The sequence below is a fragment of the Mytilus galloprovincialis genome, chromosome 5, assembly GCF_965363235.1.
Source record: "Mytilus galloprovincialis chromosome 5, xbMytGall1.hap1.1, whole genome shotgun sequence".
NCBI classification, from domain to species: Eukaryota; Metazoa; Mollusca; class Bivalvia; order Mytilida; family Mytilidae; genus Mytilus; species Mytilus galloprovincialis.
Window position 1 is genome coordinate 33,102,713 of NC_134842.1, and position 19,370 is coordinate 33,122,082.

Sequence of the window (19,370 nt, forward strand, 5' to 3'; positions counted from 1 at the left end):
GTGTTTGTAAACATTACATTAATTTCTGGACCGATGGCCGGTCTAGCTATGAAAATACGGATTGTCAAACAGAAAACAGCCCATAAAACATGTAAAAAATAATCTTGATGCACTTATAAACCATCTTTGAAGGCTAAATTAGCACTCAGCTGTCTAAAAATGAATTTTATTACACAATAACTTTCCTATTTGAAAAATCAACAGGGGCCAAAATGCGAAACTAAACTCCTAACTGTGTATTGCTACCTTATCCAGGATACCTATATATAACAGTACAGCCATGTATTTTCAGATATAAATTCATGAAATTTTTCAGATACCTCAGTAACTAAATATACACACACAGCAGCTCATATGTACAAAAGATTTAATTAGGACTACATTTCTCAAGTTTCTTGCTTGTATTAAGTTTCCATATAAAATTAATTCCTTCAAATGAAATACTTAGCTCGCTGAGGCTACAAAAAGTTATAATTAGGACTACATTTCTCAAGTTTTTTGCTTGTATAAATGAAACACTCAGCTCGCTGAGGCTACAAAAAGTTATAATTAGGACTACATTTCTCAAATTTTCTGCTTGCATTAAGTTTCCATATCAAATCAATTCCTTCAAATGACTGTCAAAGAAAATTATTTCATTGAAGAATTGTAATGACATAATCAGCGGACAGTTTTGCTATAAAATCAATTATCTACTCTCAACATTTGGATACATTTTCTATATAGATATCTGTTTACCTATGTATGGTCTCATTAAGTCTTTAGGTTTCATGTAAAATCAATATTTAATCTAAATCTTTTTATTTTCACCAGCTGATGCTTAATACCTAGAAAATTGTTATTATCTTCTATGATGTCCTTTGAAATAAAAGCTTAAATCGTATCTTTTCAATAAAATATCATAATTATTGAAGACAACCTTCAAGCTTAATGTTTTTGTTTTGCGTTTCAAAATATTATTTTGTTAACTTAGTTAAGGGATATACATGCACGTGCAACCGATATACATGTACAACCTTGGAAATGCTTAAGCTTTAGGTAATGAAAATAAAAGTACAACTTGACTTTTTCAGGTCTGATAAATTTAAGATTTTAAATCAAACTTGTAAGTACTTCCTATTCATTTTTTTTTAAGATTTAGAAGATTATATCAGTACATAAGTCAGTCAGGGGTACTACTTGTACAAGTTAATTTTATTTACTTGAAGAAGTAAAAAAAAAAAATACACACATATAAGGCCACACCAATTTAATTTCTTGTTCTATGGATTTTTGGACTCCAAAATTTGGGGCGAGCGAGCGATTTGAAAATTTTAATAAAAAAATATTTAATTTGCAAATTTTTGAGGTGAAGCTTGAAAAGTGAAGGCGAGCGATTATAATTTTTTTTTTGTAAACATAAAATAGTAGGTTTTGACAATATTAAAACTTGATTTATCACTTGTAATTTGACATTTCTTTAATTTCTAAAGTATTTTTTCCCTGTTCACCAAGAAATAATTAAATCTGGTCTATGTATGTGTGACTGACATTAGACAATGAGACAATTCTCCATCGAAGTCAGAATCAGTTTGGGGGTAACCCCTTAATGTTATAAATATCCCTTTTACATGTTTTATGAGGGATCAATATAAGTTATATTTGTTTGTACAAAAGGGCTCATATTTTCTCAAAGAACTATATATCTATCTGGTATTAAATGGTCAACAGACCAAACAGCAGGTCCGAGTTAACACAGTTTTTTCGTAGTGCATTTCTTTTAGACAATAAATGGAAATAAAAAAAATCCCACCTGCTCTTTCTCCATAATATTTTGACAGTGTGTTGTACTACTTTTGGGACAAATTATATCAAAATTATAGAAAACTTAATCAGCTCTAACTCAAAATATGGACAATTTTATGTGAAGGGGGTCTTGAAATCTTTTGACAGCTTTCGAAATGCTAATTTTTGACCTTTTTCAACTGGACCAAATGACTACTTTACATTATAATTCATGAACCAAATTTTTTTACAGTGTAGTTTTATCCCCCTTCTTGCTACTTGAGGCATAAAACATAAAAAAAAAAAATTTGGAAGGGGTATAAAAAATAAAGGGCTGCGCTTTAGCGCATGATACGCCCGTTGCTCTTTTAACTTGTCTTTTATGCTTTAAATGAATTTATATGATCAACTAGAAATATATATACAAATCAAAAGGGATGCTACGTTAATATATTCACCAAAGTTTCATAAAATCCCCCTTTTTTTTAAGTATAAAAATTCATTACTTAAGAAAACGTAAAATCTAAAATTTATAAAAATGGAAAGGGGGCTTATGTCAATAGATATAAACAATTTATCAAAGTTGCATAAAATTTTGTGAAAGTGTTAGTTATTGTCCCAAAATTGGAAAATCCCCCCTTTTTTAAGCATAAAAATTCATAACACGGAAATGTAAAATCTGAAATTTATAAAAATTGAAAGGGAGCTTACATCAATAGATATAAACAATTCACCAAAGTTTCATGGACATTGGTGAAAGCCTTTTTGAGTTATTGTCCGAAGTGTTGAAAATCCCCCTTTTTTTTTATGAATAAAGCCCCATAAATCCAAAACTTAAAATCTGAAATTTATAAGAATTGAAAGGGAGCTTACATCAATAGATCTAAACAATTCACCAAAGTTTCATGGACATTGGTGAAAGCCTTTTTGAGTTATTGTCCGAAGTGTTGAAAATCCCCCTTTTTTTTATGAATAAAGCCCCATAAATCCAAAACTTAAAATCTGAAATTTATAAAAATTGAAAGGGAGCTTACATCAATAGATATAAACAATTCACCAAAGTTTCATGGACATTGGTGAAAGCCTTTTTGAGTTATTGTCCGAAGTGTTGAAAATCCCCCTTTTTTTATGAATAAAGCCCCATAAATCCAAAACTTAAAATCTGAAATTTATAAAAATTGATAGGGAGCTTACATCAATAGATATAAACAATTCACCAAAGTTTCATGGACATTGGTGAAAGCCTTTTTGAGTTATTGTCCGAAGTGTTGAAAATCCCCCCTTTTTTATGAATAAAGCCCCATAAATACAAAACTTAAAATCTGAAATTAAAAAAAAACGAAAGGGAGCTTACGTCAATAGATATAAACAATTCACTTAAGTTTCATGGAAATTGGTGAAAGTGTTTTTGAGTTATTGTCCGAAGTGTGGACGACGGACGGACGGACAACGGTATACCATAATACGTCCCGTCTAAAAGACGACGGGCATATAAAAATGGCAAGTAACACACTGTCCACACTAGGGACTATATTCGTGAACAACGAAAATCTGAAGGGACGATAACTGTGTACTCCGACCAGCAAGCTATAAAGGACCCCAAAATTATTAGTGTACACAATTCGAACAGGAAAACCAACGATCTAATTTATATATCCAAACGGGAAAATACCAATGACCCACATCAACTGCTTAACGACAGGCTCCTGAATCAATCAGGACAGGTGCATAAACATGCAGCGGCTATGGATAGTTTTGATTCGCCAGCATACAATATAATTGAGTTTTAAGGCAAATCCTTCAGAAGTTCTTTGTACTTTATTCTAACAACAAACATTTTTTGATAGGGAATACAAGTAAGGGGGAGAGAAACCAATTTGTTGTTCTTTACAGGTATTTCTGCTGTTGTAAATTTATATCGGAGCGCTCACACTTTGGATAAATAGGTTTCATGCTGAAACAAATATTCTCACAGATATTTACACAGTGTGGTGGGTTGCTTTTATGTTTAAAATCATTATATACATACATTATAATTACGATACTGTTGTCAAGTCATTAAAGATTGCATATTTTGGCGTTAATATTGAGTCACTGATAAGGTCTTTGCGTCGGAACTAAACACATTTATTCTAAAAACAGTTGTTGTCATGACACGGGTTATGTTCTTCTCATATATGTTATGATGGTATGATACTAAACCCCTTACGGGAAGGATTGTGCCTGATGTTCATATGATGAAATCATAATCTTTCAGTCAGTTTAATTGAAGTCTGGAGCTGGCATGTCAGTTAACTGCTAGTAGTCTGTTGTTATTTATGTATTATTGTCATTTTGTTTATTTTCTTTGGTTACATCTTCTTACATCAGACTCGGACTTCTCTTGAACTGAATTTTAATGTGCGTATTGTTATGCTTTTACTTTCCTACACTGGTTAGAGGTATAGGGGGAGGGTTGAGATCTCACAAACATGTTTAACCCCGCCGCATTTTTTGCGCCTGTCCCAAGTCAGGAGCCTCTGGCCTTTGTTAGTCTTGTATTATTTAAATTTTAGTTTCTTGTGTACAATTTGGAAATTAGTATGGCGTTCATTATCACTGAACTAGTATATATTTGTTTAGGGGCCAGCTGAAGGACGCCTCCGGGTGCGGGAATTTCTCGCTACATTGAAGACCTGTTGGTGACCTTCTGCTGTTGTGTTTTTTTTATTTTGGTCGGGTTGTTGTCTCTTTGACACATTCCCCATTTCCATTCTCAATTTTATACAGGTTAGACTGTGATTTTAAAAACAAATGTTGATATCTTTTATAATATTTACAAAAAAAAAAAGGGTGTGGAAAATGGACATAATCACATTTCCGGATGCGGGAAGCGAGAATATAAAAAAAATTCTGTTTTGAAAAAAATAGGTGTAGGCAGGTCTGTCGAACAAGGAATCAAATTGGTGTGGCCCAAGTAAATAAATAATGTTTGAATAATCTCCCCTTAATTTTCTCAAAAATTTACTTGTATAAGTAAAATTTTCTTACAATCATACAAAAATCCTTAAGTTTTGAGATGTAAGTTCATGCCTTTAATGATTTTTCCAAGGTTTGCTCAAATTTTTTCATTAAAGTTCAATGTTTCATCTCATTAATTCAACAAAGAAACTGATTGAGCAAAGATCTTGTATATTTGCGCAAGGCCTTCAAAAATTCCTCCGTTGGGGCTTGTAAATGAGCAGTGTTATATGAAGATAACAGACAAATGGGATTTTCATTGTCCATGAAATTACACATAAATGATTAGTAAAGACATCTGCAAAGGGTACACAATTTAAAATTCTATTAGAGCAAAGAAATCTTAAGAATTTAAGAAAGGACGACTTTTTTACTTATACAAGTACAAAAATCTGAATGTCTAAGGGACATAACTAAGCCAATTATTTTTTTACCTATACAAGTAAATAAAATTCACTTGTATAAGTATCCTAAAAATTTACTTATATGTGTATACTTTTTTTTACTTTTTCAAGTAAATAAAAATTACTTGAATAAGTAGTACCCCTGACTGTAAGTGTTAAAGATATTTTTAACACACCAGAGATCTATAGTAAATAGAAATGTTACACATATTACACACAGATAAATTTGCTTTTTGAGCTAGCTCTCCATTGGTCAATAAAAATGTATGTCCCTCCAAAGGGATACAACTAACAAGAATGTGTCCATAGTACACGGATGCCCCACTCCCACTATCATTTTCTATGTTCAGTGGACCGTGAAATTGGGGTCAAAACTTTAATTTGGAATTAAAATTAGAAAGATCATATCATAGGGAACATGTGTACTAAGTTTCAAGTTGATATAACTTTAACTTCATCAAAAACTACCTTGACCAAAAACTTTAACCTGAACTTTGCACTATCATTTTCTATGTTCAGTGAACCATGAAATTGGGGTCAAAACTATAATTTGGCATTAAAATTAGAAAGATCATATCATGGGGAACATGTGTATTAAGTTTCAAGTTGATTGGACTTCAGCTTCATCAAAAACTACCTCGACCAAAAACTTTAACCGGACGGACGAACAGAGGCACAGACCAGAAAACATAATGCCCCTCTACAATCGTAGGTGGGGCATAAAAATGGGATCTCTAATTACAGGGTCAATTACAGAAATTGGCAAACATACTGTTGTGTAGCAGAATTTGGTCTGTCATATATATGTATTTCATTTGTCAGTTATATGGAACACTGTTACTAAAAAATCTCAACTTTGACTAAATCAATGTCAGTTAAATAAGTATACATTGTACATCTCACAGTCAGTTAAATAAGCATCACATCTCACATTCTATATTCGATAGTGGAATCTATTGACACATCCAAAGATTACTAAAGACGAAAGCCTTTTTTTAATATCCTCTCTTCAAACAGAAATAAAAGAGCAATGAACTGTAACATGTCTAATTTATGTTAGTCAGCCAATTATACATGTATCATAGCTACAAAGGAAAACAATGAGGCTGCATACCAAATGCATCATGCACAGTAAAAACCTGCAGAGCTGACTACATGTACATGTTTTCCAATACAAACATATTTCAGCTAAGGCTATCAAAATTTCAGGGGTGCCAGAGGATTTGCTTCTATTAACATTTTATATATAAAAACTTTGTTAGCGCTTAAAGTTCTCGATCTGTAACGATCACTAAAAAGGTCAGCAATGAGGAAACACCAAAATATATTATATATGAGGCTCCCGCAGGGTCAAAAACGACCTGCGACCTAAGGGCTTTTTAGAGTCGACTTCCGACCTGAGGGCCTTCTAGAAACGACCTGCGACCTGTAAAATTTGGATAGAACAACCTTTGACTTTGTCCCCATTTTAATTATCTGACAGATCGGCAAAACGGCGTACAGTTTACCAGGGTTGAGTTCAATATCGTAGCAGCTACGTAGCTTTTATCAATATCTATTTAACAACTAGTCTATAGCTACACGTTCAATAGTCAAAATCTACGTAACACTATACGTAGCTGCTACGATATTGACTCAACCCACTTTTCTGTTTCAGCCTATTTCCTCCGAGTTGTTCCTCAGAGAGTTGTGTGAAAACTACATTCTTCCAACCAGTAGAACAAGGTCGGGAAGAATAATCAGCTGGCGTCATGACCGATTATCATGGTAGATCTGATAAAATAAAATGCCCAAATAACATGTCTGTTATTAAACATAAACTGCTAACTGTTGGTCAGCCATTCAGTTTTTCCAGCCATTTGTCACACTTTTGTCTACTTCATTATACTTCACTACACGCAGTAGAGAAGTATAACATGGTTGGGTATCCGTCCGTACTTCCATCTGTCTGACCGTCCCATGGGGGTATCCAGATGAAGACTTGAGAACAGATCAAAGATCTAAGGGCACTAACTAAGCTACTAGCGTCTCTGTGTGTGCTCCAAAGAGACAAATGTATCCAGGTATTAATCTGTGTGGTTGCATCGTAGCTACCAATTCTGGCTTTTGTACAACTGGGTGAAGGCGCCGTCGATTTACTGATGTCTCGGGAGAGCAGCTTTAAAGCTCTCAACACTTGTTTTGCACACAATAGTGTGACAGATCCTCAGGATGGTTCAAGTTAATAACTGTGGACACAAAGAATGAGTTTGAGTATTGCTGAGTTTTACTGGTGGGAATGTCAAAGCACCCAGTATAGTTCCTCACTTGTTTTTCCACTTTATTTGTTGCCTGGTAATTTTCAAACTTTTTCCCTGTGATGGTTCTTCTTGGTCTGGCTGATTTTAAAAAGTCGTCTGGATCGATAGCAGGTACTAATCCCGCAACCACCTTGTACAAAAATATAAGTTTTTAGTTAGTGCGTCTGGCCTTTAGTTCTTTAAGTTCCAGTGTGTTGAGTATGTCTGTTATGCAGCCATCTTCTCTTGTTTTGTAGTCGCCTGTTATAAAGCATGCTGCTAGTCGTTGTATTCGCTCTAGTTTGTTTGAATCTACTATACTGTAGGGGTCCCATACTGTTGCTGTCTATTCCATTGTTGGTCTAACTAAGGAAATGTAAGGGGTTTTCTTACATTCCTGTGGGCAGTATCTTAAATTCCTTCTAAGGTAGCCAAGGGTTGAACTTGCCTTCTTTGCAACGTTTGTTATGCGGTGCTCTACTTCAGGTCTTCTGATATCTGCACTCCTAGGTATGGGTTGTTCTGTTGTTGGAGTAATAATCTTGCCATTTATTGTGTAGAATCTCTGGCTTTTGTTTTTGATGCTTGAGTGTGTAGAATATCTGGCTTTTGTTTTTGACAGAGAGGCCAGACTTGCAATGATGTACAAGATCGTCAACGACAAAATAGCCATCAGCAAAGACATGTACCTTCAAAGACCAACTAGAATATACAGACATACACAACAGCATGGATACAAGGTACAAACAGGAACCAAAGACTGTAGGAAATGATCCTTCTTTGTTAACACCACCAAAAACTGGAACAAACTGAATCCCCCATTGATCGCCACAGCAGTCATTTGAGACTTTCAAATCTCAAATGACCAACCGTACAAACTAAAGATGAACATTTTTTTATCCTGTTTTTAACCATGCAGAACCAATTTGACAGTATATTCCGAAAGTTGAATGTGGGCAGTATATAGAAAAAGAAGAAGATATTGTGTTGGATTAGTAAAATACTGAATGTTTGGTTGAAACTACTGTTCTGAAAAAACGAATCTCAATATGCAAAAGAACAGATATGGATTAATGGCATGAAGACATCACGTATTGATCATTAAATGTCACACAAAAATAAATCTAGAGCTGACGACACGAACTTCAATAGAGCAGGAACTTCCCAAGTTACAGACAGCCATCTCTGGATGGCCCCAATTAAAACAAAAACAACTGAACCAAAAGACACAGCAAAATGTCCAAATATCTAATTTTAAACAAAAAGGTTTATCCAGGAACATATATGTCACTGGGTTAATAACACAAGAATCGACACAACAATGACTTGAATGGATCTTTTAAATACAAAAATGACATTTGTCCTTTATGTTTGAAAAAACGACCTGCGACCTATACATTTTTCTAAAAAACGACCCCTCGCGACGAAATTTAAAAGCGACCTTCCGACCTGAGGGGGTACCCTGTGGGAGCCTCATTTATAATTAAGTTTCAATTTTTATTCTAAACAAATCAATGGTTATAAATGCTTTGTGTTATCATGAAGTTACAAAATTCTTATTGGTTTATTTTACATGAAAATAAAAAGCATGACTGATAATATTTTTTCTTTATTTCCTTTGATAAATGACCTTCATTCTCTAAGTGAACTGTTTTTATTTATATTTTTTACTATCTAAAAATTCCTCTTAAAGTTTATGATGAATTTCATTTGATAACAAAAATAAAGCTCTTCTTAATATAAAGTCATATATTCATATTCATGTACAATAATGAAATTCACAAAATAATTTTAAAAACTATATCTTACTTTTTTGTTGCAGACTACAGATATCTATGTCCAGAAGTCTTTTATTAAAATTACATATGTTACATGCTCGTTACATGTCGATATGTTTATAGGGCTATCAAAGCAGAATGTTATAAAGATTAAAAGATCTGAAATCCTAATTTTAATGAAGACGTACTCTACCTCTTCTAGATGTACCTTAGCTATTAAACATTTGTATATTAAAGTCTTTAAATTCTCTTTTGAAGTATGAAATTAAAGGGTTTATGCAGACACATATTAAACCAGGAAGAAAAGAAAATACATTTTAACTATTTAAACTTGTAAAATACTGACATTTGAACTAACAGTAATTAATCAGAAACTTGTTAAACAAATGTATGACACATAGCCCGATCCCAAGGTTTAAATTGCATACAATTCACTTTCACTGTGCACATGGTGCATATTACAAAAAAACACTTTTTTGTCTTATTCCTAAGAATCCTAGCCAAATGATCTTCATGATGTTGATATAATCCTTTCATCTTATTTTTTTTATAACAAATTATTCTTTTTTCTTTATACAAAACTGTCATGACTGTGTTCAAATAAAATCTTAAACGCAATACATGCATATCATAGCCTTAACTTCAAAAATCCATTTTATCATATTATATTTCACCTTAAACATTGTTAAAAGATAACAACATACTTGACATAAAGAATGAATGAAACATGCCATGCACTTTACTTTAATGAGTAATTTTTATATCAGTGCCTAGATTGTTCAATATGGGTGGTGAAAAAGGAATTAAATCATAAGCATTTTGCTGTTGCTTAAGAATTGTGATCAATGGCATGCCAATCAATTTTAATCAAAATAGTAAACACTGACCCTGTTGTAATATTAACTTATTTTTTTATTCAAATTTAAATAGCTATTTATCAAGGATACAAGAAAGTCTACTACGGTAGTAATGCTCTATAAATTTATTTTACTTTTAAAAATCTAGATCTTAACATATCCTTTTGACACTGATTTTATTTTTTTTTGTAAATGTAATAATGTTTTAAATGTACTGGCAAATATGGAAATAAAATAACAATTACAGAAAAAAAACATAATGTATATTTTGTATATATCATATATATGTAAAGGCTTACCTGAAGTCAGCTATCAGTCTGATTTCCAGGTAAACCTGTCATAGACTGTTACCTGCGCAGGTAGACATTATGGGTGAGACCAAAACAAATTCCTTGATAGTCCCCATAAACCAATAAACACTTCCTTCCTCTTATCAATTAATCCTACTTTTATGAGAAGCTCAAGTTTGTTTTATCAGGATTAAGTGCTTTACGGCTATCATTAAAATGTTTGATTTCACTTTTAAAAATGTTACAAACAAAATGTTTTGTGATGATGTAAAAGCTTTGCTACTGACTTTATACAGAATTTATATAATGTAATTTATGTACTGTTAAACAGTATAATGCTTTGTTTAGAGGTTTTTATATTTTAAGGTGTTCCGATGTCAATATTAGCTGTAAACCATGTAAACAGACATGAAAGATATTTTCAAGGGTCAACTTGAATTCACAATTTTTCAAAGCTATTTGTAACAACGTCATGAAAATTGGCAGCTTCAAGTTAACTGTTATTAATTTTTTTATCCTGTTTATTACAAGTCAACATTGCAATCAAGGGGAAAATATACAGTCAGGCATTAGTTGTCACTCCATCTTTAAGGAATCTGGATTATAGGTAATAAAATATATATCAAAATCATTTTTTTTTTAATTGATGTAAATTTCTTGGTGACAAATAATCTTCTCTTTTTAATGACTTCATCGTGAACTAGACATCATTGAGATAAGAGTCATCTCTTTGGGTCCCCCTGTAAACAAATATAGTAGAAAATTTGTTTGGATAAGCTGATGTAAAGCATTTTTTTTAGTTAGTACATAGTCTTGTTATGTGCTGAGAGTGATTTCTCAAGAGCGGACACAACCTTTACCACAGGGCATGTGGTTTTCAACTGGAACCAGTTTTTGAACTTGACCTTTGACCTAAGAAGTTGAACATACATTTTTTTGACACACCCAATATATACATGTGAAGTATAATATATGAAATATAACGGTTCACTAGCTATAGAGCAGACCCAATTCTATATGGACAGACAGACTGATTCCTTTGTTAGATAAGGAAGCATCATAGTATTCTACCTTTTGAAATATGAAGCTCTAAAGGGGGTCTCATTGGGGGTACTGATCCCGGATCACGCTTACCCTATATACGTAAGCAATTCTCATTTTTTTGTAATTTCCCGTGTCCCGTTAGATTCATTCCCCGTTTTCACGGCACAATACTTTGACTTTCATGTGTCACGCTTACAAAAAATCTGCAATCCCGTGTTACGCTTAGACCCCAAATGAGACCCACTCTAAACACATAGTTTCCACAGTTCCTACCACATCTAAATTGCTATCCCCATGACCTTCTCTAAAAAGTCAAGACCATAAACAAATCCATGGTTTTGTAATCACATTCACAGAAATTAATCAAATTTGTGACATTCCATGATTTGCGTACTTGGACTAAGTGTATTACTCTTAAACAGAATATTTCATGCCTTTCTCACAATCAATCCCTGTTCCCAGTAGATGATGTTGTAATCATAGAGCAGCAGAATATGTCAGCTTCATCTATTAGGTTATATTTTTTAGATTACTTTGAGAAATCGAAAACCCATATTTGAAACAGAAAGTTTTGTGGAAGGTTAGCAGTAACGAAAATGAACGAAATCCAGAAATTGTTTATACATTTTACATGTATTAACTGTCAATGAAACACAAAAATGTCATGCAGGGATCATAGTCCAAATAATTATGGCGCTTTGGAAAGCTATTATATTATATGCTTTTATTTATTGTTTTTATGCTTTAAGTTTGTTATTATTTTATGATTTTCAAGTGATTTGCTGACTCCCTCATTGCACATAGAGGCGCTTGCCACATGAACTTTGACTCTGGAGGCTCACAGATCAAATAGATTTGCTTTCATTATATATATACTTGCATAGTGTTGGATAATCGGTTGAAAATACCAACCGATTATCTATTACAATCGGATGACAGCAACCAACCGACTATCGGTTATAATCGCTTCATAATACCTTGCCCTTTTGTTTTTTAAATGAAATCATGCATTTAGTCTCATTGTACATGTCTAATGTGTATATTCCATATCATTGCAGAGTTTATATATTCATATTTATGATCTTTTATTTCCCTTTCATATTCTGGCGTACTAAATTATAATCCTGGTACCTTTGATAATTATTTATTTAGCAGTTAAAACAATGAATTAATAAGAATCAAGATTCATATTAAAGATATTTTATCTCATAATTACAACATTAATTACCAACAGTGACACTAACATTTCTAAATTTCAATGGTGTCAATAAAATTTCAATAACATAGCTGTGTAAACATTTGAATGCTTCTAATTAGGAAAAGATATATTAAGTTTTTAACTTTAAAAAATTTAAAATTAACAGAAAAAAATAAAAAATGCATTTGCATTATAATATTTACAGTAAACAAAAGGGATTAAGCCAAAGTCTGTTAATTCGTGTAGAATGCTTTTTTTTTCATTTTTGTGATCATTATTTTCTGTCAATTGTGTCATTTGTGCGTCTGAACTTATAATTGCAAGAATGCGGAATTAAAACATAGTTAAACCGTATCCGATTCGCGATTCTTATATTTATTAATGGCGGACAAATTTCGGAAAATTTACAAAAATAAACGATGTTTGGCAAGCAATTTGGAAAGGAATATGACGTTTTTTATGCTACAAATGGATAAAACATTAATAAAAGGCAATTTGCAATACGTTTTAATGAAGCAAAGAAATTATTTTGTCTAAAATCAGAATGATTTGTACGCTCTCAAGTATAAACAAGAACCAGTATTGAAAGAAAGTCTTTCATTCAAAGTTATTAATCTTAAATAACATTCCTTCAATCTGCAAATATGTATAGTCAATGCTTTTGTCACGTTTATAGAGAAGGAAATTGGTTATTGGTAATTATAGGATGTTTGACATTGTTATTGTCATCGACTGGTATTTTTGTTATTATTTGTTTGACTGCGCATGTAAAATGCAAACCGTAAACGGACCGGAAGTTGACAAGCTAAAAGTCCGGAAACTTTAACGACAATCGATTGAACAAAATCCCAATCGATTATCGACATCGCCAGGCCCAACCAACTGATTTCCGACTTATTCCGATCATCGGAACAACACTATACTTGCATGCTTTTTTCATTTTTGTTTGATAGTATTTGCATGATATTGCATGATTTTTCTATGTGATAGTCGATTAAAGAGCTCACTAGAGCTCATGTTTTGTCTGTTTACTTACTTACTTTGACGTCATAATTATTTGGACTAGCAGGGATCATAGGAAGTTATATAAACTATTTTTTTTTTTATATTTTTTTTAAACATGTTAAAACAGACAAACATTTTGTATCATTGTTAATTTAGCTGATACATGCTATTGTTTTGCTATTCTATTAATAAATAATAACTTCATAATTGATATAAATGTTATATTTTTACATTGCACTATTTTTTACATCTTTTTTTATTTCCTGACTTAAGCGGTTTCCTTAAACATATTATTACTGAAGTATGTCAGCTGTAGTTATTACTCATGTGAAGATTGCATTGTTACAAACGTGTGTTACTCATGCATTGTCACACATGACATGTATCTACAGGATATAGATAAAAGGGGGGTATGCCTGCATCCAAATACGTAAATAGTCAAGCTAGGAGTAAAAATTATTTACTCGATGGGATTAATCAGGTAATTCAACAGAACATGAGTATAAAACCTGCACACTATACAAAAAATGTTATTATGCATTGCATGAAACTGGCAAATTTACCTTTCTAACCTGTCTTCTCTGTTTACTTGCAATATCCCGCCAGTCAGTTTGTAAATAAATCATAACACGTGATTAATGACATTTTGGCGCGAAAATAAAACAATACGGAAAGAATGTGTATACATTCCGGATTAAGACAATTCTGTGTCACAGCTGGTACATTATAATCTTAGATAGTGTTTTGTTTTTTCTCTGACCAAAGGCACATATTGGTATAAAAAAAATGTATTTATCAGTATCAATACTTTAATTTATTTTAATACAGGCTAAGGGAGGTTACAAAAAGGAGATGATCATTTAGGTCAAAATTATTGCATTTTTAATAGAAAATTTTCAGGACATCCGACTGCAGAATTAGATTTCAGGATTAATCTTCAAATCATCGAGGACTTTTAGGCTCTCAGTAATTCGATTTTATGATATTCTAAAAAAATAATTCAGGAATCGCGGCCTAAAAAACAATTTGTCAACATAATTTTATCATGGTTTATGAGGTCATGAAAAATTTTCAATGATATCCTTTATATTTATTCAGCTCCATGATTATATATTCCTAGATCTCCATAATTCAATTTCAGGATATCTTTCAATATTCAAGGATGTCCATGATTTTATATCCAAGGACCTGCACTCGGAGGTCCTGAATTAAAGGATTGAGGACATTCATGAGTATTTAAGGATTAACCTGAAATTGATTTATGGTGGTCCTTTAAATATTTCCGGAGTTCCTACAAAATACAATACTATTGACTGAATCTGCGCCTCATATATATGTAGGTATAAATGTTAAAGAAGCCAAAGTAAAAGAAGTCATGAAGACGAAGTCCGGATTAAAACAGCTAACTATTCAATTAAGGTATGAAGTGATTTACCCTCTGTCCTCATCTCTAATTTTGAGCAAAAGTCATGGTATTTCTATAATATTGCACATAGTAGTATGGCTAAAACACAGACAGACTGTCAAAACCATATTATGGAATGACGATGCATACTATGTTAGTTCCATTAACTTAAACACACAGCATTTATCTACACTTGTACATTTCTAACTGTCTTGTACTTAGGACTTGTTAACAAAATAAGCTTACAAAGCTTAGATATGTAAAATCCTTCAGAATCTCTATTGATTCGAGCTCGAGACTTCACATCCTTGCAGTATCAAAGCTGATGCACAATCTGCTAGTATCTTGATCAACTGTCGCGCCTTTATTAGAAACTTTTTAAATTACTTTCACTTTAGACAAAATGAATATTAAGCAGATGATAACTACATGTAAATGATATCACACTTCATCTCAAGACATGGTTATTTGTCTGACAGTTCAATTTTGTCTGCAGAAAATAAAACTAGTCATTTGTCAAATTATAACCAGGGTGTGTGTTTTCTTGTTTTTGTTCAAATATCTTTTTGATCGAGTTAAGCCGTTTCAATTAATATTTTAATTTTCCTAGTGTGTGTGTTTTTTTTTTTCATGTTGTATTGTTGCACTATTGTCTCAGGTTATGGTGAAGGTTGGCGTCTGTTAAAACTTTAAAACTCGTTGAATTGTTATGCACCTGTTCCAAGTCATAAACCAGTTGTTTAGTGCTTGTTGTTGTGGTTCATACGTGTTTCTTTTTTTCTCGTTATTTTATATAGATAAGACCGCTTGTTTCTCTGTTTTAATTGTTCTACACTATTGATTTAGGGACCTTTATAGCGTGCTGTTTACTGTGCGCCACGGCTTTGTAATGAAGGTCATACTTTGACCTATAATTGTTAACTTTTTATAAAATGTGACTTGTTATTTTGTAAATAGTCGGCAGAGGCGGATTTAGAGGGGGGCCCAGGGGGCCCAGGGGGCCCGGGCCCCCCCTTTTTGGGAAAAAATTTGGTTGCTTATATAGGGAATCACTGAAGCATGACTGGAGCGGGCCCCCTCTTAGGTCAGTCAGTGGGCCCCCACTTATGAAAATTTCTGGATCCGCCACTGGTCGGATGACTGTATTACTAGTATGTTAACCAAGAATTTGAGTTGGGATCCCGAATGTTGCTTGTGAGGTCTATTCTACTCTTAATTGACTGGAATTTTCAGTTTCAAACCAAAGTTTGGTGCATGGTTCTCTCCGGCTTCCTTCGCCAATAAAACCGGATCGCCACGAAACAGTATAAAAGTGCTGACAATGGCGTTTATTTAATATTGCGTCTTTGATTTTAGAAATTGTGTATATACTGCTCACTGTTTGATATCTTTAGCGCAAAGACAGTATGTAATTATATAATATCACAAACAAACCAAACACTATCAATAACATCATATTGCAAGTTCAAAGTCGAAAATAAACTGACAATACCATTGATAAAAAAGAAAAAAAGACCAATAGACACACAATAGTACACAATACACAATATAGGAAACTAAAGACTGAGGAAAACGAACCCCACCAAAACATTGGTGTGATTTTCTGTGTTCCGGAAGGGAAAGCAGATTATGCTTCACGTGTGGCACCTGTCGTGTTGCTCATGTAAGTACACACCCGGTAATAAGTCAGATTGGGTAAGTCAAATGCATGAAAAGGGAACGAAATCGTAGTTACGACATTAGGAACACAATGACATCCGCTATCATCTGCGATACAGATATTCCAAAACTGTCGACCAACTCGTCATGCCGTCGGTCAAATTTTAACTTACCTTTTGAAACTCTTGGTTAAATAGCTTCCTTGGGAGCAGCAACCCTTATCGAGGAAATCATGATAGGAAATGCAAGCAAGGAAAATCGTATGGATGCGTTCAACATAGTCACAAAATTTTGATTGTTTAGTGCGAGAACGTCATGATATCTATATAGAGCAGAAAGTAAAGACGTTTGTGTATGAAATCAGCCTCATAAACATAAAATTAATAAGTCGACAAGAAGAGAAACACGGTTGGTTCCCATGGGAGTGCCGATTGTTTGCTGTAAACAACTCCTACAAACTTAATACATGTGTTGTCAAACAAGAAATCAAGCATGTTGATAATGTCAAATTCAGAGAATTTTTTTTTTTAATCAGAGTGTTTTTTACAAAATAGGAGTTATCCCTCCCTTAGACAAAATACTCGTATATACGTTGGTCATTATTTTTATGAAACAAATCAAGACCAACTCTTTCAATTTGGTTTTTTTTTTTTTTTAGTTTGGAATGGGAATACCTGTGTAAAGTGAAGAGAGATCAAATGTGATATTTTTGTACTCGTAGGAAGCAGAATTCATTCAGAACCTTCTAAAAGACAAAAAAAAAAAAGCACCTTCCGAAATTCTTTAATTTTACTTCCGATATATTGATGATGTCCTATCATTGAATAACCGATATTTCAGCCAATACTTACATCTCATATATACCAGTAGACTTGAAATTAAGGATACTACTGATACTAGAAGGACTGCTTCATACCTAGATCTGTTCTCAATATTGACACAGATGAACGACTTCACACGAAAATCACTGATAAACGAGACGATTTTAACTTCCCAATTATCAATTTCCCATTTCTCAGCAGTAACATACCCTCTGTCCCTTCGTATGGTGACATATCTCAATTAATACGTTATTATCGTGCATGTTCACACTATACGGACTTCATATACAGGGGTGTGCTCCTAACGCAGAAACTGCTCCAACAAAGTTTTGAGGACAGATTAAAAATGACACTCCGTAAATTTTTACGGACACCATCACGAATTGCTTGATCCATACGAAGTGTCTTTGTCCAAACTCTCTAAGGACATTTTAACCACGTGTTAGATTGAGGTTTGTCAATATCGTCGTCTGATCTTTTTTAACTACCGAACATGACTTATTCCCAATTGTTTTGCTGAGTGTGAATTCGCATTGCTATAAGACGTGTCACGGTACTTTTCTATCTCAAATTTATGTATTTAGTTTTGATGTTAGATTTGTTATGCTCATTGGATTTTGTCAAATGTTTTAACGTTTGTAGTTTTATTTTTTTTTTCTGTCGTATTCGTGTGTTATGGTAAAGATAATTAATCATCCAGTTAGTTCATTTATTAGATTTAAGTTTGGATCAACGAAATTTATACGATATATTTGGTTTACAGTTTGATTCATAAGAAACGCCGACATAGCTAGATAATACTATTAGTTATCTAATAACCTCCACAATTTGATATTAATTAGTATTGTAATTTTCATTGTTATTAATAAATGTAAAACCAGTCTTACAAATCTAATCTTGAATTCTATCCTAATTCTATCTTATTTTGGGTAATCTTTTTTAGAAATTCAAATGTGACGTCACTTTGTGCGTTGACGGCTTTGGATAACTCGACTGCTGGTTTAGGGTATTGTAATGTATCCGTTTTTATTCTGTAGTTATTCACCACTTCGGTTTTATCATGTATATCTGTTATATAGTCATTTTAAACAATTTTAATACTGTTTGCAAAAGTATGAATTATTTTAAATAATGAGGATGTCCTTATCCCAGGCAGATAACCCTAGCCGTATTGGTCACAACGTTTTGCAACATTTGATCCTCAGTGCTCTTCAATTTTGTAATTATTTTGGCTTTCGGACTTTTTTTCATCTGGGCGTCGCTGGTTGGTCTTGTGTGGACGAAACGCACGTCTGGCGTATTAAAATTTAAACCTGGTACCTTTTGTTAGCTATTATTCGTGTGTTTCTCTGTCCTATATGTTCTCCCATTTATTGATATTGTAGTCCTGTCATGTAATGTTATATTTAACATTGCCATAAAATCGGGAAGTTTTGCATGCCAAAAAACCAGATTCAACCCATCCTTTTGTTCTTAAAATGTCTTATTCAAATTCAGGAAAATGGCCATTGTTATATCATAGTTCGTTTCTGTGTGTCTTACATTCTAATGTTGTGTTTCTGTTGTGTCGTAGTTATCGTTTTATATTTGATGCGTTTTCCTCAGCTTTAGTTTTAACCCGGATTTGTTTTTTTCACAATCGATTTATGAATTTCGAACAACAGTATACCACTGTTGCCTTTATAAATTACTATTGCAAGATAAAAGAGTCTTAGAATAGTTGAATGTACTTGGAAATATCTTTGGATTTTTGTAATATCCACATCTGATTCAGGCCACCTCTGGAATAGATAGTTCCGCAATAACTTATCCGTCTTTGATAGCTGATGAAATTGATGTTAACAATTTAGAGAGAGGTTTGTGGAG

The 19,370-nt window shown here is 33.0% G+C and overlaps 1 protein-coding gene across 3 annotated transcripts in view; it reads right to left on the reverse strand.

The window, feature by feature from the left end:
- LOC143075644 (unconventional myosin-Ic-like) overlaps positions 1–14,262 on the reverse strand; it is a 64,769-nt gene extending 50,507 nt beyond the window's left edge. Inside the window, exon 1 of one of the 3 annotated variants that reach the window (XM_076251140.1) lies at positions 14,183–14,262. The gene's annotated coding sequence lies outside the window, so the exon portion shown is untranslated. Of the gene's footprint in view, positions 1–9,256; positions 9,339–10,381; positions 10,535–14,182 lie in introns of those variants that run through there. The other 2 variants (XM_076251141.1, XM_076251144.1) reach the window with 2 other exon arrangements.
- Between the last annotated feature and the right edge of the window lie 5,108 nt (positions 14,263–19,370).